The sequence below is a fragment of the Schistocerca serialis genome, chromosome 7, assembly GCF_023864345.2.
Source record: "Schistocerca serialis cubense isolate TAMUIC-IGC-003099 chromosome 7, iqSchSeri2.2, whole genome shotgun sequence".
NCBI lineage: Eukaryota > Metazoa > Arthropoda > Insecta > Orthoptera > Acrididae > Schistocerca > Schistocerca serialis.
The window spans coordinates 605,595,331-605,618,558 of record NC_064644.1 but is presented as its reverse complement, the minus strand read 5'-3'; the positions used below and the strand labels follow the sequence as shown (position 1 = coordinate 605,618,558).

Below are 23,228 nucleotides of genomic sequence, written 5' to 3'. Positions count from 1 at the left end.
TGTGGTTCACTGTTTCGAAACAGTGGTGTTTCATTCCGCCCCTGTCTCGGATATCCGGACCAGATTCGATCTCGAGCCAGACACAGAAACTGTATCGTTGTTTCAAAATAAGGCTGTTTCAGTCCACTTGTGCTTGGAACGGACTGATTGTATCGAAACAGTGATGTTTCATTCCGCTCTGTGTCGGACGAGATTCGGGCTCGGCACAGGTACTGAAACACAACATACCACTTCGTGAAACACTTTCAAGAGTGTCGAAATCGTTTTGATAAGCAATAGCATGAAGCTTAAGATATCCGAAAATAAAGTTTCGTTTCTAGATGACTGTCCTATTCCGAAATTGCATAACATTTGCTTTATAAACATTAACCAAACAATAAAACAACGCATACTATTCACATTCAAAATAATAAATAGGTGAAAATCATTCAGTTAAATTACACTGTTTTTTTATAACATACGTTTCTCTGTTCAAGTACAGTAATCATATTAAGAAACGCAAGTAAGCCTAGAACATTTTGAATAAAAAAAAGGCGTAGAGTGACAGTTATTATACATATACATAAATTTAATGTAGGTATAATTGCAAGCAATCTGTTTGACATATCACTGATAGAGTAATAGTGAACGGGAAGGGCTGGGAAGCATGGTGAATTTGTAGTAACGGTTCGAAACACCTTGAAAGACAAAATTTTTTCTGTTATATTTTGTTATTTATTCGAATTATTTGGCATTATTTGTGAGTCTATAGTCACTGTGCCTATTATCCACAATGATTCCCTTTGTGTGCATGGAAATTAGCAGGATGGGTATATTCCCATACTAGCGGAATGTGGGAATCCCAGTACCATATCCGTTGTTTCTGCAGTTCGCTCCAACCTCCAGTTCCGTTCGTGGTGGTTCTTCTGTCTTCAGCTATGGCTGTCCTCAGCCAGTTGAAAAGTATGAAAGTCACACGACACGAAAGCAGCGCATTTGCTGCATGAAATACGAAACTGCCAAGACGCCTAAGTGATAGCTTCATACTTTCTGCGATATGATTAGCGCTCTCGCACCTCATTTGTGTTTATATGGACATACCTATACAGTAGACATTCAAGATGATAAAATGTCTAGGTTTATTAGATTACAAAACACAAACTGTTTCACTGTTTCGAAACAGCGTATCGAAACATTACATTGTACTGTTTCATTTGTTTCGAAACAGTTACGTGTTTCAGTTTGCCCATCTCTAGTACAGATTCATTTAAAATGGGGACAAGTCTTTACTGAGATATATCCTCACTGCCGTGCTCTACAGATAAATGTTAATAATAAATAATACCTGCGGAATTTTTGTTTTTTTTTACGTTGCTGATACTTCAGTGATAGTGACTAGAGCTTTATACTATAATTGTTCTTCATTCCCTAAAATTATATCAATAGTTAATTTTCAAATATTTCCTTTTCACCATTTCCATGAAAGCCCACCCAAGTTTCTCTAATTGTGACGTCACATAGTGTACACGTGACGTCATGACATTGACTCATTTTTCTACGCGTGTACGTAGGTATCTTAAAGCAGTATTCATCCGCGTTTCCTGCGACGTTCCTAAATCCTTACCAACTCAAAAAGTTAGAAAAATAGGGAACGCCCCAGGTTTCAGAAATTTGCCACACACACTAAAATAGCGTTAGATGAAAAATTAAAGAAGTCTACGGCCTATTTGCTGCACAATAAAGAAATTTTATACGGCCAATTTTTGTTCCAGAAGGCGGTAGAATGTGAGCATAGAACACGTCACCAGATAGCGAAATTTCTAGCAATTATTGATTCGACTTAATTTTTGTTAGAAAAGCACTAATTAACTTGGGATGGTTTAAATATTGCAAACATTGGTTATGAGTTATTCTATTTGATTATGTTCCTATTTTGATAATCTCTTTTAAATCTTTTCAGATACGACTATGTTCTAGCTTCGCGGACGAATACACAATACGACTGCGCGAGGGGTTCTTATATAAATATTCGGCAATCATGGGCGCTGGTTGAGTTATGACGAGTTGATGATGGTGCGTCGGGAGCGATAGCGTGGTGTTTTTTGTGGCAGTGCGGAAGGTAAGCGTACTACGTTACAGGAAAGTTATTTTCGGTGTTCGTATCAATGCTAATATAATGTATCAGAAAATAATGGTAGTGCCCCGCGCTTACGCAGGTTTGGCTTGGTGATGTGATAGTTTTGGACATATAAATGGGAAAACTGAGTAAAACGTTATTGTCTATTGGCCTTGAAGTTCTGATGTAAGTTATATTTAGAAAGTACTTCTTTGGATATGCTGCTGATAGAATTTTTGTACCGAATAGTGTCAGTGCCAATGTATTGAAGCTGTGATCATGTAAATTGTCAGATTTGCGACGCATACAAATATACAGTCAAATCTGGTCTCTGAGGTTAGGTGCTTGAAAGTAGTTGCCTCTAGTAACTAAAAGTTGAAAAATTTCACCTTGATCCCACCAGCAAGGGAATGATAGTGGTCAGTGACGTTGACTAGTGACGCTATTCTGTAGCGCCGTGTGGTGTTTTCTGTAACTTACTGAAAATAAGAGTTTTGTGTTCGGGGCAAGTGAAGGTATGTTATTAGCTGTTAAGACGTTGGTTGCTTTTAGGGTTATGGAGATCGATGTTATTTTTTAAGTTTAAATGCTCAATAGTCGATATCTTAAAAAAAAATAAGACTTCGGTTGAAGAAAAGTCTGTTTTCCTAAGTGATCTGAGTTTACAGAAATCCACTTGTTTTCGTTGTCGCCAGCGTACTTACAAGCTATAGTTCTATGTCGACCCTGGTCCTTTCTTAAGGGAAGTAACATCTTTGTGAGTGTGAGACGTTTTAGTTAAAAGCAATGGCGCTATGATTTCCGTCAGGCATTTATGAAAACAGTGGTGTGCTTGTAAGTTTAACGAACAGTAAGAGATCCTGAAGGTTGGAAATTCCAAAGGGTCAAAAGAATTTCTACTGAAAAGTAATTAGTAATTTGGCACTCGCAGCTAATCGTGGTCTGCAGTTGGCAGTTTCAACTGCGTTGAGCACAAAGTAATGAACTTCTTTCTTTTCAGTTGCTGGGCTGATGAAGAGAACTGGAAGCAAGGAAAGTGTTAGGAGGATTGGGTTTGTTGAGAATTTGTAAAGGTTTTGTTCCTTAAAGATATTTACTTGTATGAATAAAGTTTCAAATAAAGACTACAATTTGTAGCAAATAATGGTTTTGTGGATATTAAAGTGCCTTATCCTTGACCTATTGTAAGTAAAACTTCTTGCGGAGAGAGATGGTTGAAACATATTACTGACATTAATGATCTGTCAATCTAGATTCCAGCAGTCCTGATGGAATTTTAATTTTATAAGAAAGGTAAATTGAAGTCTCAAACATATGAATTGTGGTTGTCAACATTAATGGCCTCCATTTTGAAAGTGTCAAGAACACATCATTAAGAAGATAGACTTAAATTCTACCTTCAGCATATATTTCAGGTACTCTGTGCTTGTATTTTGGGCTGAGAATTTTCTCCACAGATCATTCCTGCCTCTTGGAAGATGCTAACCTGCTCACTGTAAAGATTATCAGTATAGTTTCATAATTTCTTGGATCCACGCTCTAATGGAATTAAAATTGAATGCTTGGTTTATACAGATTATAGTCAAACATTGAAATTTCAGGTTGTGTTGGAAACAGTATCAAGCAGGTGTAGTTGATAGCTGCAGTTCAGATCTGAAGTTAATTTCAAAGCTCCTGCTGAAGACTGTGGACTGCCCCCACATAATTCAAGAAATTATCTTCCTGCAACAGCATTCTTTATAAACAAGACTGGTTTTTTGAGAACTCTACATAAAGTGTATAATGGGTTTCACTGGTATAAAGAATTCATATTCTGTGGAGCACAATATAAATCACATTACTGAAAAGGGTAAGTGCCTATTTCTCATCAACATTCTAAATTGCTGATACTCAAACAATGCTTGTTGACATATGCAGTGGTCGATGGGAATAACTGTAAAGGAATTTTCACTTTATTAGCTCCTATCAAGTCACTGTACTGAGTGAAAACTTGGATTGTGTGAATAGTACTGGTGTTACGGCCACTTCCCCCCTCTCCCCTGTACTCCGCAGAAAAGTGGATTGGTTTGTGGTTACAGGCTAGTCCAGTGGGTTAAGCCTTATTTGAATGTACTTACGTTGTTTTAAAGGCTTCAGCATATATTTGGATGTGCATTTGTTAATTTTATAGTGCCAGTCTAAGCTTAAAACTGCAAAGTTATGGGAGTTAGATTCCACTCATCAGATAAGAATTTTGATCAGTAGGTTAAAAAATCAGATGGCCAATGTGTTTATCTTTGTTGAAAGATCCCAGCTGGAATTGTTACATACAGTAACTTTGCTAAAGTACATAAATTGTACTACCGTTGCATGTTGCTGTGGAGGCAGGACAAATCAAATTTTATGGACTGCTGATACAGATAAATTTGCTCGCCCTGTTGCAATCTTCCTTGCTTTGTTTCCAGAACTTAGGCTATGGTGTTAATGTATCCTATGGCAAAAAAAAGGATAGTGGTCATTGGCCAGTGCCTCTGGATATGGGTTTATAGGTTTGCAGAGTGGTTTCAGTTTAAATTTAGATATTTTTATCTACTTCTTAATGATTGTGTGGATTATTGCAAAAGTGGCAGATCCAATAGGTGTCACTTCCAGTTTTCACGCAATGTGTAAGACCAACATGAGACACCTTGTAAGTACTTGTTTTCAGATGTAGATGCTTTACTTCTAGCCTTTTTGTAACTTGAGATAATTTTGGCTATATTGTATATTGGACTATAAAATAATAAAGTGGGTAAATATTCAGCCTATTAGTCCCACATTAAAGGACTCGCGAATCTTGTCAGGTAAAGTGTCATCTTGGAAGCTATAACAGAGGAATGATGTTGCACTAGTAACATTCTATCATGTTGAAAATTAATGGGATGTAAAATTTAAGCACTGCAGTGTAAATACATTTAAGTTCACAGCATATGAAATTCACTCAATTTCATAGTATTTTGTTTTCTTAAATGACAATTTGCAAATTTAGAACCAGATCTTCAGAGACTAAATAACAGCCATACTGGTTGCAGCTATGTTAATCATAAGGTAAGTTTTGTCTTGTTTGCATAGATCTCATATGTAGGCTGTACTAAAGAAATAGATTATCCAGCTTGAATTTACCACTCAAATCCACAGGGTGCTGGTTTTTACAGAATAGTTACTTCTAACATGAATGAAACTAGTGAGTTGTATTGACACAATTTGTATAAATATGGCTGGGTGTTTATTTCAATAAATGCATCAACAAACCAAACTTAAAAAAACACCCATAGCAACAAAGTTAAGTAATTGACACTGTATCTTATTCCACTAGGGTCTGTACTTACAGCCCAAACAAATGAAACTGAACACTTCACATTAGTTTTGCACATTAGTTATTTGCTTACTGCTGCTGTTTTTGGGAAAGCACTTTTTGAAGTGAAGCATCACCTTCTGAGCAGTTGGAAGTGAATTCATAGTTACAAAAAGTCTGATATTTAATTTCCTTTCTTCAGTTAAGTTTGTAAGACATGCAGCAGTCATTTCAATGCAGAAGGTTTCAAACAAGCCATCAGAAGAGTTCACACCTAATTTGTTGTTAGATACCAACTTGTGTTGAGTCTGTTGGTTTAGTTTAGAAACTATTGACTGTGTGCTATGCTGAGTCTCTTCAAAATGCTAAATTAAAGTCGGGAAAAAATTATGTAAATTTTCAGGTAAGTTGTGTAAACTTGTGTGTAGGACAGTAACTGGGAAAGTTACCATAAATTCCATCAGCACAAACAGATGAGTTTTGAAATTGCAACTTGCTTGTCCATTGAATGTGATTCTCGTGATAGGAATAAATTTGTTAAAGTGTGAAAGAGCAGTAAAGAAATCTTTGCTTTCTTGAATGTCTTTAAGGGTTGCAGACTGTATATATTTTCAGTGACACACTGATATTTTTAATAGTTAAAGCTAAGCATATTACAGAATATTTATAGCAGTCTTCATTGTGAATTAAGCTTTACCTGTAGGATGTTAGATTGTAATTTTATTCTCACTTCTCACTTATGAGACTGCTGTGAATATGTATATGTAAGTACATCCTGCTGTGCCACTTCCCAGCTATAGTGAATTTGTGTGTCACTTGGTTTCTTCCTACAGTGCTTTCATTGTCCTTCTGTATCCTGAGTTACCAACCTTTCACTGCTGCAGATAAATTCCATATCTTGGTGAATAAAGTTGAGAGTATTTATTATGTGACATCTGCCTCTTTGTGTGCTAAAGTTTGCTGGAGTCATTTCAATATTTGAATTTCTTAAATGTGATTATAGTCCTGATTCACAGGGACAGAAATGGGCATGTTGCACCAAACAGCCCGTTAGGTACAAAAATCGATAATCTAAAAGTATTAAATTCTTCTGCTCTAAATTTTAAATGAAATTTAAATGTCTCTGGATCTCATTTACTGCAATGTGACAAGTAAAATCAGCCATACTTACCTCTGCAAACTTAAGATTTTGAGAAATGTTTAACTTCATCTGTTGCTGTGCAGTAACTGCAGCATGTAATTAACAGAAATTGCCCTTTAGCAAGTGAATGTATAAACTGTAAAGTATGCAGGATTAAGTGGTTTCAAACAAATAGTTGTCTTAAAATAGATATTTCACAGTGGCCAGAAGGCAGTCTCGGCTTGGTTATCAGTGTTCAGTGAACAGTACAGCCACAAAGCCAAGCTTTCTACAGAATGCTGAAAGCCTGTCTATAGTAGCAAAAGGGCTGAAGTGTAATTTTGTGCAGTGTATTATGCTGAGACAAGGGGATGCCATTTCACCTACTTTAACCTTGTCCTAGAGAAGATTGATAGAAAATTTTCTAAAACCTGTCCACAAGGGATCCAGCTACAGGATGCAAACACTACAAGACTTGCCTATGCAGATGATGTAGCACTAAGTAGTTCCAAAAGAGAATTAATCAGAATGATGCAAAATTGCTGAGAAAACATTACATGTTAATGAAGAAAAGATAGAATACCTGCCCATAAGTAAGAAAACCAGAAAAGATGCACCTCTGACTGTAGATGGATTCAATTTCAAGACTGTTCACCACTTCAAGTACCTAGGAAGTAGTTTTAGTAATAACAGAACAGATATAGAAATAGATGCCCATTTATCAACAGCAAACAAGACACTTTAGTGTCCTCAAAGTTGTAAGAAAAAGATCACAGTAACTTCAAAATACGCTTATATCAATCGACCATTATACCTGTGTTATATGGATGTGAAACATTAATATTCAGAAAGAAAGATGAAGAAAAACTGTTAATATTCAAAAGAAAGATACTAAGGAAAGTTTTTGGGCCTGTATACGACGAAAATAACATGGAATGGAGAATAAGAAATGAAGAATTAAGAGGGCTGTATAAACACTGTAACATTGTGGAAGTGCTCAAGAGAAAGTTGAATTGGGCAGGCCATATAGCAAAAATGACAGAATAGACTACCTAGAATTGCATTCAGCAGAACAGTTGAAGGAATGAGAAGAATAGGGAGACCCAGAATCAGATAGCGGGATAACATTCGGGAGGACACAATGAGGATAAACAGCAGCAGCAACTGGACAAACAGCGCATTGGACAGGCAGAAGTGGAAGAGGCTCATAGAGCAGGCTTATGGTTGATAAGGCCCTTGCCACATGTAAAGTACACTAGTTTATACAATCAATTTACCACACTGTGCTAATAGTTAAGAACTGTTTTGAAACTGACTGAGCAGTGTAAAAATTGGGTACTGTATCAAACAGTTACTCACTGCTAGACAAAAATAATTAAAACTGAAGAATAATGCTTAGATTCCTTTGTTAATATTAATTGTAGATTCAGTGAGAAAGTATCAAAACAGAGATACATGTACACACAATTGTGGCAAGTTTTGGGTGAGATTTAAATATTCACAAATAGAATGGTCTGAGACAGCACATGTAAATTAGCGTTAATATATATTAAAATTTAATGGATAAGTTGAAACTGGTAATACTTCCTGATACAAGGCTGAGAAATGAAATTGAAAAAATTGCCATGCACTGTCTTTCATCTTGGGCAATTTGCTTACTCCGTGTAATAAAATATTTATGGAGAAAAATAAGTGGCTCATTGACAGGCAGGAGCTAAAGGTATGTGACAACTCTTTTAATGAGAGTTAGTTACCTAGGCAATGCCTGTGAATACAAATGTGGATGGAAAAAAATAGTGTGGACTTCAAAAATTGTGAAGTGACCTACAGCAGCAAGAAAAGGAATGTGATGATCTGTTCACATGCATGATGTTTGAAGTGTATTCATTTTCAGTGGACTGCATCAGCAATAGATTTTCCCGCATGAGTTATTGTAACATTGCCAGAGTTTTAGGCACTTAATCTGTGCAATGCATTTTGACAAGGTTGCTCCTGTATTATTGCAAAAGTGTAATTTTAGAATTGGAAGCCCAGGCTGCCAACAAATCTTCAGTACATACTCCAGCCAACTATTTCCCAACAAAATAAACAGATCTTGACAATTCTACACTGATCATTAAACAATAAATACAACAGGAATTGACATAAGGGTCATTCCATGCCGTGTGGGCTTAGTTCCCACATGATGATCACAGAATTTGATGAAATTTTGTAGGAGCATTTGCACATGTTCCCGATAAACGTTGGTGCAAATATAATACTTGCAGAGAGAGAGAAAGTTGTTTGGCCCCTGTAGTGCAGCTGTCTCCAGTGCACCCACAACTTTCTGCAACTTTGAGACAATATCTCCAGCAATATTGTAATTGAAAAGACCAGTATAAAGCACCCAAAAACTATATTTGGTTTTGCCATGTGAGCATATGTGTCTGTAAAAAGAAACAAAGTGAAGTTTCATTGATAATGGGCACATATTCAAATGGTACTCATGTTAAGCCTGTCATCTTTTATAGTCTACAGTTGTTTAGCACTCTCTGGTGAAGGCAATAATAGGGCTTCGTGACTAGGAAGTTAGTGTGAATAACATGAAAAACTTAAAGGATGTCTTTTGTCACTACTCACTGTGACCTTTTTTCCCCTTCTCTGCTATAACCACAAAACTGAACTGGTTATAGATGTCACAGTTTAACTGTGGATTACCAGGGGAGTGAAGATTATGGTAGTAAAATCGTGCTGCTGTGGTAGTAAAAATGTATAAATGGCCTTCAGGTTTTTAACCGTTGTCATAGGGTGTAAACTTTGAAGGTTGTAGCAGTCTTCCTGACTGTTTTGGAAATGATTCACGTGTAGAATTATTAGTATGTGTGATAGCAATTGATATGCTAGTTTAATTCTGGTTTAAGGTGCAGTGTACTTTGTGTTAGCATAGTTTGTGATTTGTGTGGAACATCAGTGTACATGTGAAAAATAGTATAAATGTGTTGGTATCGTTCATGGTGGCGTAACCACAGCTGGTTTCTTTTAATGTGAGAAAACCAGCATCCCCACACCACAGGGGTCATGCCCGATAGCTGTGCAACAGTAGGTGTGGGTGGGTTTCTTTACCCCCAAGCCTGATGATGCATTTCTAGAGTGTCAGACCAAAGCTAGAAAAGGGCTCTTTTAGGAATGTAAGCGTATGTTTACTTCAGACCACTTGAATTTTATACAGGTTTCATCAATTTGCTATATTGTGTCATGAGTATAATTTTACTGCTGGCCAGATGCCACTGATGGAATTGTTTGTGAAGTAATTTTCAAGAGTCAGAACTGAGAAAATTGCACTTCTAAGTGTAATTGACTCAAATTATTAAAACCACAATAAAAGTTGGAACTTCTTTTTATTGAATTCCTTATTCCACTTCAGTTTTTGTAAAACGAAATTTTATGGAGCTGAATATTTGTCAGGCGTCAAAAAAGATTTGAGTACTAGTGCAATATAAGCTCATTTTTAATGCACCTCCACCTTTTCAGTTTTCTTTTTTTTCCATGCTTGCGTTTTTAAATCAAATCTAGTTTTTAAACGGTTTAAAATATAGTCTTTGTAATGAGGCTGGTATAAAAGAGTTTGCAGCAGAGTAGTTGTTTCATTCCTTTCAAGCCTTTTGTGTGCACTGTTGACAACTGCGCTATGGGAGCCGAACAAAAGACAATATCTCTGGAAGTATTGAATTGGTGAAAGTAAAAGTTGATAAATGTTTACTATGAGCATGTATGAATGTTCACACAAAATGTCAGCAAAATCCTCGATAGTAATGAGAACTTTTTCTGATATTAAACCCCTTGGTGTAGAATGACAAATAAAAGTAATTTGCAAATATCAGTTGATATTTGTGCAATCTTCCAGTAATAGTAATTAAATGAATGATTATTTAGTAATCATGAAAGCGTTACAGAGGTGATAGATAAGCTCCAGTGGAAGACTCTGAAGAGAGACGCTCAGTACAGGCTTTTGTTGAAATTTTGAGAACATACCTTCATCGAGGAGTCAAGCAATATATTGCTCCCTCCTACATATATCTCGCGAAGAGACCATGAGGATAAAATAAGAGAGATTAGAGCCCACACAGAGGCATACCGACAATCTTTCTTTCCATGAAGAATACGAGACTGGGATAGAAGGGAGAACCAATACAGGTACTCAAGGTACCCTCCACCACACACCGTCAGGCGGCTTGCAGAGTATGATGTAGATGTAGAATGTTGTAGCTCAATGAAGCATCCAATTTAAAATTTTTCTTCAATTTTTTGGGGTTGGAATACTGCACAATACATCTATAGGAGGAACTTGCTAAGTGACAAATGTATTCAGTGTAAATTCATTTGTATAACTGCGTTTTGCAAACTGGGTGTTGCTTAATTGCAATACAAACACACGTAATAGGAGCTACTGTTGATTGTAAATATTTGCATGTAATTTCACAGAAGTTAAGAGGAACAGAACTTCCTGAAAAGGAGATCTGTAAGTACAGATATATCATTCATTGTTAAAATACCTATATATAGGTTTGTTTCAACACACTTACTTTGCACAAACTTACTTGTACTCCATAGCAATGTACAGAGACACTTTCATCACCTGAAAAATTCTTTTGTTTGCTGGCACACGCCAACCTGCCACCGATCCAATCGATGTTCAATGCCACACAAGTCATGATCGCTGTTTGCCATTAGGCTGGTGCCACATGGCATCTGATATGAGGCTCTTCTGAGGCCTTGTGGCAGTCAACGTGGTGATTCTGGACATATGCAAACAAACGTCTGTGCTGTTGCTGGCGGCTAATTATGGGAGATGCCTCTTTCCCAGTGGGCTGTACCGTTTCATTAAGAGTGCTCAAATTGTGTGCTACGGACCTTAGACACTGCTTTAGAGGGTGAGAGGATTGCAAATACATCTTCGCTGACAGGTAAACGATTACATAACTTTTTTCCCCAGGAATAATTATTTCAGGTAGCTAATTTCTTCCAAAATTTTTGAGTTGGATGAACTGAGAATTCTAAAGTCTGTATGCCAGTGATGTATATTCCTTCTTTAGGATTTTTCATAATGCATGACAGTGTGTTGGAGCAAAAACATCAGATTTGCCTGTTGTGCGTCATAGGTGTTCTCATGGATTATTTAAATTTTACATTGTAATAATATAATGAAAAGTATAGTTGCTACTCACCATATAGCAGAGATCCTGAATGGCAGTAAGGTACACCTTTTCTTGTGCCTTTGTGTGACTCAGGATCTCTGCTATATGGTGAGTAGCAGCTATTCTTTTCATTATATTGTTACATTATACATTCGTTTATATAGGATTGGAGGTAAACTGTGTGTAGAAATTAAACCTGTTGAGCCAATAGAATTGTTTCACAACATACAGGCAACCTAGAGCTACAATGGGAAAGTGTGTATGCGTAAGGTAAGTTGAACAAAGACACTTTTCAGTAGTTGACTGAAAGGCATATGCCTTGCAAGCTAACATTTGTACATTACTCGTAACTCATTTAAAACTAAAAGAGTGCCCATGTGGAACCTTAAAAACAATTACTAACATCATCTTCAAGTATTATCTTTAGCAACATACACAGATGTACCTGCAGGACACAAAAGAATTGGAAATCAGTCTGTAAAAATGTTAGCAGGAATGTACACAATGGGGGAAAACCATGATGAAATTTGAATTGTGGTTTATTTGTCTCATAATGTATACACTCAAAATCATTTTATTCCGGTTCAGGAGATGTCATTGTAGTAAAATTTCACCATAAACAAAGAACAATTTATATTGACAAACAGCACCGTAATCATAATTCAGTTTTGTTTTATATACATACAACAAAGTCTCAAAACTTACTTATCCCATGCTGAAATAATCCTTTCATCCTATATTAATTCTTCTGTTGAATAGTAGTGTTTCTCCTAAAGAGTCTGCTGTAGTCTCATTTTTAAAATTTTTGGCCTAATATTAAATAAGTTTTTGTCCATTAACTTGTTATATATTGCCATCCCCATACACTGTGAAGTCCATGCATATGATTTCAACTGGTGTGTGGGTAGCTTAAAATTATTTATATTTGTTGTTGTATATGTATGTTTAAATGATTCTCCTAAAAATAATTTTTGTCTGCTGTGTAAGAAGGTTATATACTCAGTCTATATGGTGGGACCAGATGGGATTTGTAAATTTCAAAATAATGGTCAACAAGACTGTTTACTGTGCAAGTATCGGACAGTTTTCACCTGCAAGAGGAATTACCTTTATTTGCTGTTGCTGTTGTCACCACCCGGCTCCTTGGGGAAAGGTGTACCTGTGAATAAATGAAGAAATACAAAAGTCACAATGCTAAAGGCATTCCAACAGCAAACCACCTAGGGACAGACGGGGAGTACTTCTGGTGAGTGACTGAGGCACATGTGAAGAAAGAGTATGGGTACTGGAAAGCAGAGAAAGAAATGTTTGTACAATTGGAGTTTTGTGTGAGGTGTGAGGAAGATAGACGTGACGAACTTCATGGGCCGAGCTGCCCACCACTTCATCCTTGGAGTGAATGACTTTGGTTAAGTACTGTGTAATTGCATTGGCTGATTTTGTTTCAGAGAATGTTTTCTCTTGTGGAGATATTTCCCCTTATGGAGACGTTGGTGCTCTCAGCGTTTTGAAGGAGTCTTGTTGATAAATTAGTCTTTAATTTTGACTGTGCTAGTAATAAGGCAGATTTATTAATATGCTGGTTGACTTGTTTTGGAGTTTTAGACACAAAGGCTCAGTTTAAAGGTGTGATGTGATCTAATAATATGTTGTAAATTGTGCTTCCTGTAGGAATATAAGTGAGCCAGATAATAAGGCTCAGTGAGTTTTGCGTCCAGGAATGTCAGTGTGGTGTTAGCAAAAATAATCAGCTTCTGCATTGGTTGTTGGGGATTGCATCTCTATTACCGTTGGGATGGGGTTTAATTTAGTAGCATTGATTGGTAGAATAAGGTCTATGACCCTTGATTGTGTATTGTTCGTGTAGGCTATCTGTATAAAATGATATTGATTATTTGTGTTCTAATATGAGCACCTACTGTTAGAAAATATATATTTGGAAATTAACGTTTGTTGTGGAAGGAGCTACATGTCTGATGGAGTGTGTCTTTATCATTAGCTGCGAGGAAGACGTTGGAAATGGTAGCAAGCCAACAAATATGAAAAAATGCTTGCAAAGAGAACTTGGAGCTCTACTGTCGGAATATGATAAAAATGTGTGAAGTCGGTCCATGATGGAAGACATACTTGTGACTATGTGAAGAACTACAGAAGTAACACTGTACTAAAGGCTATGAGAGAGCAAAGCAGCTAGACAAAAGATGGAAGTAACTGAGTGACATGTTGTTGATGTGCAAGTGAAGAAAAACAATGAATACAGGTTACCTCCAGATGCATGACAAGTCCCATAACAGGCACAGGTTAGTTCCTGATGCATGGAGGGTCCCATAACAGGGACACAGTTGTTATTTTTTTCTTTTGCAGGATTATATGTGCTAGTCGATGTCCATAACCTCTTCGAGAAAAAGGGAGACAATAGTAGAGACGTCAAAGTATAGGAAGAAGGTGTAAAGTAATAGTTTCATGGCTCATCAGTGAAGAGTATTTAATGGAAAGAACATAGCCTAAATGACATACAAGACAATTGGGAAGTAGCAGTGGGTCTGCACTGAGTGACAAATTGCCTTAACTTGTTGCTAACCGCAGATTTGTAGTAGCATGATATTTTCTGTGAGCTTTCATTTGGAATGTATATGATGAAAGTCAGTAGGAAAAGGGAGAGAAGGAAACATAGTAGGTGAATATGGATTGGGGGGAAGAAATGAAAGAGGAAGCCGCCTTGTAGAATTTTGCACAGAGCATAACTTAATCATAGCTAACACATGGTTCAAGAATCATAAAAGAAGGTTGTATACCTGGAAGAATCCTGGAAATACTAAAAGGTATCAGATAGATTATATAATGGTAAGACAGAGATTTAGGAACCAGGTTTTAAATTGTAAGACATTTCCAGGGGCAGATGTGGATTCTGACCACAATCTATTGGTTATGAACTGCAGATTGAAACTGAAGAAACTGCAAAAAGGTGGGAATTTAAGGAGATGGGACGTGAATAAACTGAAAGAACCAGAGGTTGTAGAGAGTTTCAGGGAGAGCATAAGGGAACAATTGACAGGAATGGGGGAAAGAAATACAGTAGAAGAAGAATGGGTAGCTCTGAGGGATGAAGTAGTGAAGGCAGCAGAGAATCAAGTAGGTAAAAAGACAAGGGCTAATAGAAATCCTTGGGTAACAGAAGAAATATTGAATTTAATTGATGAAAGGGGAAAATATAAAAATGCAGTAAATGAAGCAGGCAAAAAGGAATACAAATGTCTCAAAAATGAGATCGACAGGAAGTGCAAAATGGCTAAGCAGGGATGGCTAGAGGACAAATGTAAGGATGTAGAGGCTTGTCTCACTAGGGGTAAGATAGATACTGCCTACAGGAAAATTAAAGAGACCTTTGGAGAGAAGAGAACCACTTATATGAATATCAAGAGCTCAGATGGCAACCCAGTTCTAAGCAAAGAAGGGAAGGCAGAAAGGTGGAAGGAGTATATAGAGGGTTTATACAAGGGTGATTTACTTGAGGACAATATTATGGAAATGGAAGAGGATGTAGATGAAGATGAAATGGGAGATAAGATACTGCGTGAAGAGTTTGACAGAGCACTGAAAGACCTGAGTCGAAACAAGGCCCCGGGAGTAGATAACATTCTATTAGAACTACTGATGGCCTTGGGAGAGCCAGTCATGACAAAACTCTACCATCTGGTGAGCAAGATATATGAGACAGGCGAAATACCCACAGACGTCAAGAAGAATATAATAATTCCAATCCAAAAGAAAGCAGGTGTTGACAGATGTGAAAATTACCGAACTATCAGTTTAATAAGTCACAGCTGCAAAATACTAACGCGAATTCTTTACAGACGAATGGAAAAACTGGTAGAAGCGGACCTCGGGGAAGATCAGTTTGGATTCCGTAGAAATGTTGGAACACGTGAGGCAATACTGACCCTATGACTTATCTTAGAAGAAAGATTAAGGAAAGGCAAACCTACATTTCTAGCATTTGTAGACTTAGAGAAAGGTTTTGACAACGTTAACTGGAATACTCTCTTTCAAATTCTGAAGGTGGCAGGGGTAAAATACAGGGAGCAAAAGGCTATTTACAATTTGTTCAGAAACCAGATGGCAGTTATAAGAGTCGAGGGGCATGAAAGGGAAGCAGTGGTTGGGAAAGGAGTGAGACAGGGTTGTAGCCTCTCCCCGATGTTATTCAATCTGTATATTGAACAAGCAGTAAAGGAAACACAAGAAAAATTTGGAGTAGGTATTAAAATTCATGGAGAAGAAGTAAAAACTTTGAGGTTCACCAATGACATTGTAATTCTGTCAGAGACAGCAAAGGACTTGGAAGAGCAGTTGAACGGAATGGACAGTGTCTTGAAAGGAGGATATAAGATGAAGATCAACAAAAGCAAAATAAGGATAATGGAATGTTGTCAAATTAAATCAGGTGATGCTGAGGGGATTAGATTAAGAAATGAGACACTTAAAGTAGTAAAGGAGTTTTGCTATTTAGGGAGTAAAATAACTGATGATGGTCGAAGTAGAGAGGATATAAAATGTAGATTGGCAATGGCAAGGAAATCGTTTCTGAAGAAAAGAAATTTGTTAGCATCGAGTATAGATTTAAGTGTCAGGAAGTCGTTTCTGAAAGTATTTGTATGGAGTGTAGCCATGTATGGAAGTGAAACATGGACGATAACCAGTTTGGACAAGAAGAGAATAGAAGCTTTCGAAATGTGGTGCTACAGAAGAATGCTGAAGATAAGGTGGGTAGATCACGTAACTAATGAGGAGGTATTGAATAGGATTGGGGAGAAGAGAAGTTTGTGGCACAACTTGACTAGAAGAAGGGATCGGTTGGTAGGACATGTTTTGAGGCATCAAGGGATCACAAATTTAGCATTGGAGGGCAGTGTGGAGGGTAAAAATCGTAGAGGGAGACCAAGAGATGAATACACTAAGCAGATTCAGAAGGATGTAGATTGCAATAGGTACTGGGAGATTAAGAAGCTTGCACAGGATAGAGTAGCATGGAGAGCTGCATCAAACCAGTCTCAGGACTGAAGACCACAACAACAACATGATGAAAGCTGATGTACGACAGTGGAGGTTAGTGAGCATGTACATAATGATGGAGCTAACTAATCTTGTGTCCCTGAGACATTATTTTTCTCAATGCCTTACTTGCCTAATGAGTGTTGCATGTTTATTGTAGATATTTTCCAGCATATGTCGATGAACACAGAAGAATGTACACTAGGATGGAAAAAAGGGACAATGTGCCGTGTTGCAATGCACACAATGCTTGAAACTGAAATTTTGGAGTAAAGCGTAACTGTTCAGAGACTACCATCATAGTATTATGGAGTTGCATAGAAGATTTTGTTGCTTCTCAAGACACGGGCAATTGTGACCTGTATTTTGGCATCAATTCAGGTTGGGATGTATGGCTTGTAAATATGTGTCCAGATTACTTGTAGAATAATGGAAAATCAGGATGCAGTGCAACAATACGAGAGACGAAAAATTGCTACTCACCATATAGCGGAGATACTGAGCTGCAATGGCCGAAAGCTATGATTGTGTGCATCTTTTTATTGTGCCTATTACGGCTCAGCATCGCGTATTGTTACTTGTACAGTACATAGACTAGTGCACGAGCTAAGTGAATTGTGAAGATGAAACTTTATTTGTTAGTAGGTATAGTTAATGATTGAGCTTTCGATGTAGCTGAGTTCGGTTGTCGTGACTTTTTCTCTTGTGCATAACGTGTTGAGCATTTGATGTGTTTCTGTATGTACCATGGGCGAGTGTATTTTGTGTTATGTCTGAGTTTGTTCCGTTCATAAATTTTGAGTACATGGTGAGTGAAGAGGTTCTTTATGACAGGTACTTAGCTTAAATAAGGATGACTAATAGATACAGATGTTGTGTAGTTAGAATCAAGATGGGGAATAGTTGTCATACTGGGGAACAGTGTAGTTACCGGTATCTGCATTTGTGGGAAAGTGACACTGGGATAGTACAAAGTGTGTTATGAAAGCATTACTTGTGATAATTGTTTGTATGTAACGTGTCATTGGTGACGCATTTCTTGCTTTGACAGGATGAAGCAGGCTAGAAAATGTTTACCGTTTTCACCTATAACTGCTAAGGATGTGAGCCATTCCATGCTGCGAAGCCATGGGATATGACAGAGAGGTTTACTAAGAGTTTCTGAAACTCGTTGAGAGGCAGTGTTGCATTATTACTTGGACTGGTACCATTTACTGTTACTTGTGTATTGTTGAGGGACAGCAGTGTGCTAGAAGTAATGTATATTCAAGGCAGACATGTAAATGCGAAAAGTTTGTGCATATCAATGTGTGATTTAAAGCACAACGTGGAATGTTACTGAGGTAAGGAATGGTGATTGGACGCCTTAGTTTTGTAGTAAATTTAATTAGGCTGGAATGAGATGTCGATTGCAGTTTTATTATGTGTGCTGTATTTAATATTACCTAAAACTTGCAAAGTGCGTGATTTGATATGACACCTTGAGAGAGACAGGTTCTGGTCTTTAGTTATGTGCATATTTCTAATGTTGAAATGTTAATTGTATTTGGATTGACAAATTTGTTGAATTATGTAGTGTCAGTCAGTTGAAGTGTTGTTTTAATATAAAAGACAACTGCAGCATTACAAGTGTTGCACAGTGCAACTGAGTAATGTGAAATGTTTTGGAGTGACACCCCAAATGATTATGCTTTTATCAATAAATTTTGCGTTGTTGATGTACTTAACCATAACATTGTGCGTGACAGCCAGTATGTGCAACTGTTGATAAATTGTTTACTCCTTCCAGTAATAATGCTATATACGAGTAGTGCAGAAAGCAAGTATCAACAGCCTATTACGAAATAAACTTGGGAGGATCAAATAAATATGGAATTCTTTCTGCGGAAAAGAGATGAGCCAATAAGTTAGTGAGGGCCAAGTGTTGTATGCATGTGGATCCAGAAAATATCTCACCAGACAATGGTTTTTGGAGTGGGAATTAAATGACTGGAATGTGGAGAAAGAAATATTTGTTGAACCAGAGTGTCCAACCAGAGTTTTGTGTGAGATGCAAGGAAGGTAGATGTGACGAAGATCATGGGCCGAGCTGCCTACCAGTTCACCGTGCGAGCGAATGGCTTTGGTTAAGTACTGTCTAATTGTATTGGCTGATTTTCTGCGTGTCTACGACCCAGGAGATCCGGGAAAAACTCGGGAATTTTTTCATCTGTGACAAAACCGGGAGAAACCCGGGAATCTTTTTGAGTTCCGGGAATTTTTCTTTGTTTTATTTTTGAGTTAAATTTTTTGTGATTTTTACTGGTAAGAACCAATACTCTTAACAAAAAAATTTACTGTATCCCGCTTCTGTAGAATAATACTGCAGCAACAAAAGTTGAACGAGAGAAAAAATCAAAAATAAAACTTAAGTTGCAAAGAAAATGAGCCATATACAACAACAAAACACAGTGCTCATAGAAGCGTCTGCCAACAGCGAAGTGTGTCAAAGGCTTTAGGAAGACTGTGCAGTGCTTCTTAACAACAAATTGCCTCCAATGAGCGTGACGTGACAGTTTTTTTAATTAGATTCGTTTTAATGCAAGATCTTTTAATGTTCAGACGTACGAACATGCGGGCTTCCTGTGTCATCATATCTGCGCAAGTGCAGTGACGCTTGTTATCTGGCGCTCTCTGGCAACTGCTGAAACGTAAATTTCAAATAGGTCACGGAAAAATATTGCGAATATTGCTTTGAAAATCGTTACTTTCAAAATAAATTTCCTTTTATGTAAGATAAACTATATGAGAGAGTGTACGATGAATTTCTTAAATCACAGAGCATTTGACTCTCATTTAAAAATCTTCTCTTTGGGGACGACCATATGAAGAATTTCGAGCCCAGAAGGTAAGACATTTACGTCGTTATTAAAAGATTTTACTGGCACATTTATGTGATGTAATGACGCACAAAAAAGATCAACAATATATGTGGAAGCTTAGCTTCTCTTGCAGCTTATTAATCTTAGAGACCAATATTATATGTGATAGCTTTGCTTTTCTTGTAGCAACAATTGTACATTAATTTAAGCCATTAATTTTTCTTATTTGTGTGTTCGCACTACTTATGAGTGATCTTGCTATTGGCTGACTACATCACGTGTCAAATGCTGTCATCAGCTGGCGAGATCAGGTGACACGAGCTGTGACTGGCTTACAAAAGCGCGTCGCAATCTCGATTTTAATGCTTCAGAAAGTAACATGCGGTGTTTCGTGGAATTCGAATTTATACCTTCGTAACACAGAAATATGCAGTGTATATGTTGCTGCACATCAAAGATCTATCCAAAACGTGTTTTTTTCCCCTGAGATTCATTTTCTAAAGTGCTGGGAAATACTACACCGTTGTACAAAACCAGAAACCATAAAAAGATTGATAAGTGCCGAGAAAAAGTATACTGTCACTTAACACGGTAAATAGGGCATTTTCCCCCGGGAGAAAGTGTATTTTCAACCGTGAAATCCCGGAAAAATCCGGGAATTATTTTTCCTTGTCCATGTAGACACCCTGATTTTGTTTGAGACAATGTTTTCTCTCTTAGAGATATTTTCGCTTATGGAAATGTTGCTATCAGCATTTTGAAATAATCTTGTTTCTAAATTTGTCTTTAATTTTGACTGTGCTAAAAATGAAGCAGGTACTAGTTGTGTATGTCAGATATATTAAAATGCTGGTTGGCTTGTTTTGAAGTTTTAGACACGAAGGCTGAGCTTAAAGATGTGGTGCGATCTAATAATCTAATGATATGATGGGAATTGTGCTTCCTATGGGAATATAAGTAGGTCAAATAATAAGGCTCAGTTAGTTTTAAGTTCAGAATTTCAGTGTGGCGTTGCAGAAAAAATCGTTTTCTGCATTGGTTGTTGGGGTTTGCATCTGTATTACTGTTGCGATGGAGTTTAATTTTTGAGCCTTGATTGTGCATCGGTTCTGTAGGCTATGTGTTTCAAATGAAACTGGTTATTTGTTTGCTACTGCTAATATGGGCACCTACAGTTAGCAAATATATTTTTGTAAATGATTCTCTGTTGTGGGATCTGATGGCGTGTACATTTATCATTAGCTGTGAGGAAGACCTCGCAATGGTAGTTAACCAGCAACTATGAAAAAATGATAAACGTTTGCAAAGAGAATGTGGAGCTCTATTGTTGGAATTTGATGAGAGCATATGAAGTCGGTCCCTGATGGAAGTCATTCTTTTGACCAAGAGAAGAACTACAGAAGTGACACTCTGCTATAGGCTTTAAAGGGCAAAGCAGTTGGACAAATAATGGAAGTAACTGAGCGACGTGTTGTTGAGGTGCAAGTGAAGAAAGACTATGAATAAAGGTTACCTCCAGACGCACGGCAAGTCCCCTATCGGATACAGGTTAGCTCCTGATGTATGGAGTCCCCTAACAAGGACACTGTTGTTATTTTTTTCTTTTGCAAGATTATATGTGCTGGTCTTCTGTTGGTTGTTAACAACCTCTTCTAGAAAAGGACAGATAATAGTAGAGAAGTCAGGTATTGGAGGAAGGTTGTAAAGTAATAGCGTCATGGCTCCTCAGTGCAGAGTATTTAACAGGAAATGTAGGCTAATGACTGTTGAGGACATACATAATGTACAATACAATTGGAAAATAGCAGTGTGTCTGCAATGAGGGACAATGTGCCTCAACTTTCTTCTAAGTCAAAGAATTGTAGAATCATGACATTTTCCATGAGCCTACATTTGGAATGTGTATGGTGAATGCTGATGGACGACAGTGGAGGTTAGTGAGTATTTACATTATGATTGTAGATATTATCAGCATATGTCGATGAACACAGAAGAAGTTACACAGGGATGGAAAAAATGAAAATGTGCCGTCTTTTACCAGACACAATGCTTGAATGTGAAATTTTGGAGAGAAAGCGTAGCTGTGGATATTGTTCAGAGACAACCATTATAGTGTTATGGAGTTGCATAGAAGATTTGCTTGCTTCTCCAGACATGGGCCATTGTGAGCCGTCTTTTGGCATCAGTTCAGGTTGGGATGTATGGTTTGTGAAAATGTGTCGAGATTACTTGTCGAATAGGTAGACATGTGTAGGAGCTAAGTGAATTGTGGAGATGAAACTTTATTTGTTAGTAGGTATAGTTAATGATTGAGCTTTCAATATAGCTGAGTTTGCTTGACGTGACTTTTTCTCTTGTGCATATCATGTTGAGCATTTGATTGTTTCTGTATGTATCATGGGCGAGTGTATTTTGTATTGTTGTGTCTGAGTTTGTTCCGTTCATAAATTTTGCGTACATGGTGAGTGAAGAGGTCCTTTATGACAGGTACTTAGCTTAAATAAGGATGACTAATAGATACATATGTTGTGTAGTTAGAATCGATATGGGGAATAGTTGTCATACTGGGGAACAGTGTAGTTACCGGTATCTGCATTCGTGTGAAAGTGACACTGGGATAGTACAAAGTGTGTTATGAAAGCATTGCTTGTGATAATTGTTTGTATGTAACGAGTCGTTGGTGACGCATTTCTTGCTTTGACAGGATGAAGCAGGCTAGAGAATGTTTACCATTTTCACCAATTCCTGCTAAGGATGTGAGCCACTCCATGCTGCGAAGCCATGGGATATGACAGAGAGGTTTACTAAGAGTTTCTGAAACTCGTTGAGAGGCAGTGTTGCATTATTACTTGGGCTGGTACCAGTTTACTGTTACTTGTGTATTGTTGAGGGAAAGCAGTGTGCTAGAAGTAACGTATATTCAAGGCAGACATACAAATACGAAAAGTTTGTGCACATCAATGTGAGATTTAAAGCACAACGTGGAATGTTACTGAGGTAAGGAATGGTGATTGGACGCCTTATTTTTGTGGTAAATTTAATTTGGCCGGAATGAGAAGTCGATTGCTATTTTATTGTGTGTGATGTATTTAATATTACCTAAAACTTGCAAAGTGCGTGGTTTGATATGACACCTTGAGAGAAACAGGTTCTGGTCTTTAGTTATGTGCATATTTCTAATGTTGAAATGTTAATTGTATTTGGATTGGCAAATTTGTTGAATTATGTAATGTTAGTCAGTTGAAGTTTTGTTTTAATATAAAAGACAACTGCAGTATTACAAGTGTTGCACAGTGCTACTGAGTAATGCGAAATGTTTTGGAGTGACACCCCAAATGATTATGCTTTTATCAATAAATTTTGTGTTGTTAATGTACTTAACCATAACATTGTGCATGATGGCCAGTATGTGCAACTGTTGATAAATTGTTTAATCCTTCTAGTAATAATGCTATATACGAGTAGTGCAGAAAGCAAGTATCAAAAGCCTATTATGAAATAAACTTGGGAGGATCAAATAAATATGGAATTCTTGCTGCGGAAAAGAGATGAGGCAATAAGTTCGTGAGGGCCAAGTGTTGTATGCATGTGGATCCGGAAAATATCTCACCAG

General features: G+C 37.3%; 2 long non-coding RNA genes across 9 annotated transcripts in view; both read left to right on the top strand.

The window, feature by feature from the left end:
• The first annotated feature begins 922 nt into the window (after positions 1 to 922).
• Positions 923 to 3,239, top strand: LOC126412179 (uncharacterized). Of its 4 annotated transcripts, none has more exons than XR_007575239.1 (3): positions 923 to 942; positions 1,940 to 2,098; positions 3,096 to 3,239. It is a non-coding gene; the product is annotated as an uncharacterized LOC126412179 (long non-coding RNA). The 4 variants fall into 4 exon arrangements; XR_007575238.1 differs by lacking the exon at positions 923 to 942 and adding an exon at positions 1,560 to 1,764; XR_007575240.1 differs by lacking the exon at positions 923 to 942 and adding an exon at positions 1,786 to 1,828.
• A 14,796-nt stretch (positions 3,240 to 18,035) lies between these two features.
• LOC126412180 (uncharacterized) overlaps positions 18,036 to 23,228 on the top strand; it is a 50,369-nt gene continuing 45,176 nt past the window's right edge. Inside the window, exons 1-2 of one of the 5 annotated variants that reach the window (XR_007575245.1) lie at positions 18,070 to 18,097; positions 22,320 to 22,612. This is a non-coding gene — a long non-coding RNA (uncharacterized LOC126412180). Of the gene's footprint in view, positions 18,098 to 21,438; positions 21,549 to 21,661; positions 22,613 to 23,228 lie in introns of those variants that run through there. The other 4 variants (XR_007575251.1, XR_007575249.1, XR_007575244.1 and 1 more) reach the window with 4 other exon arrangements.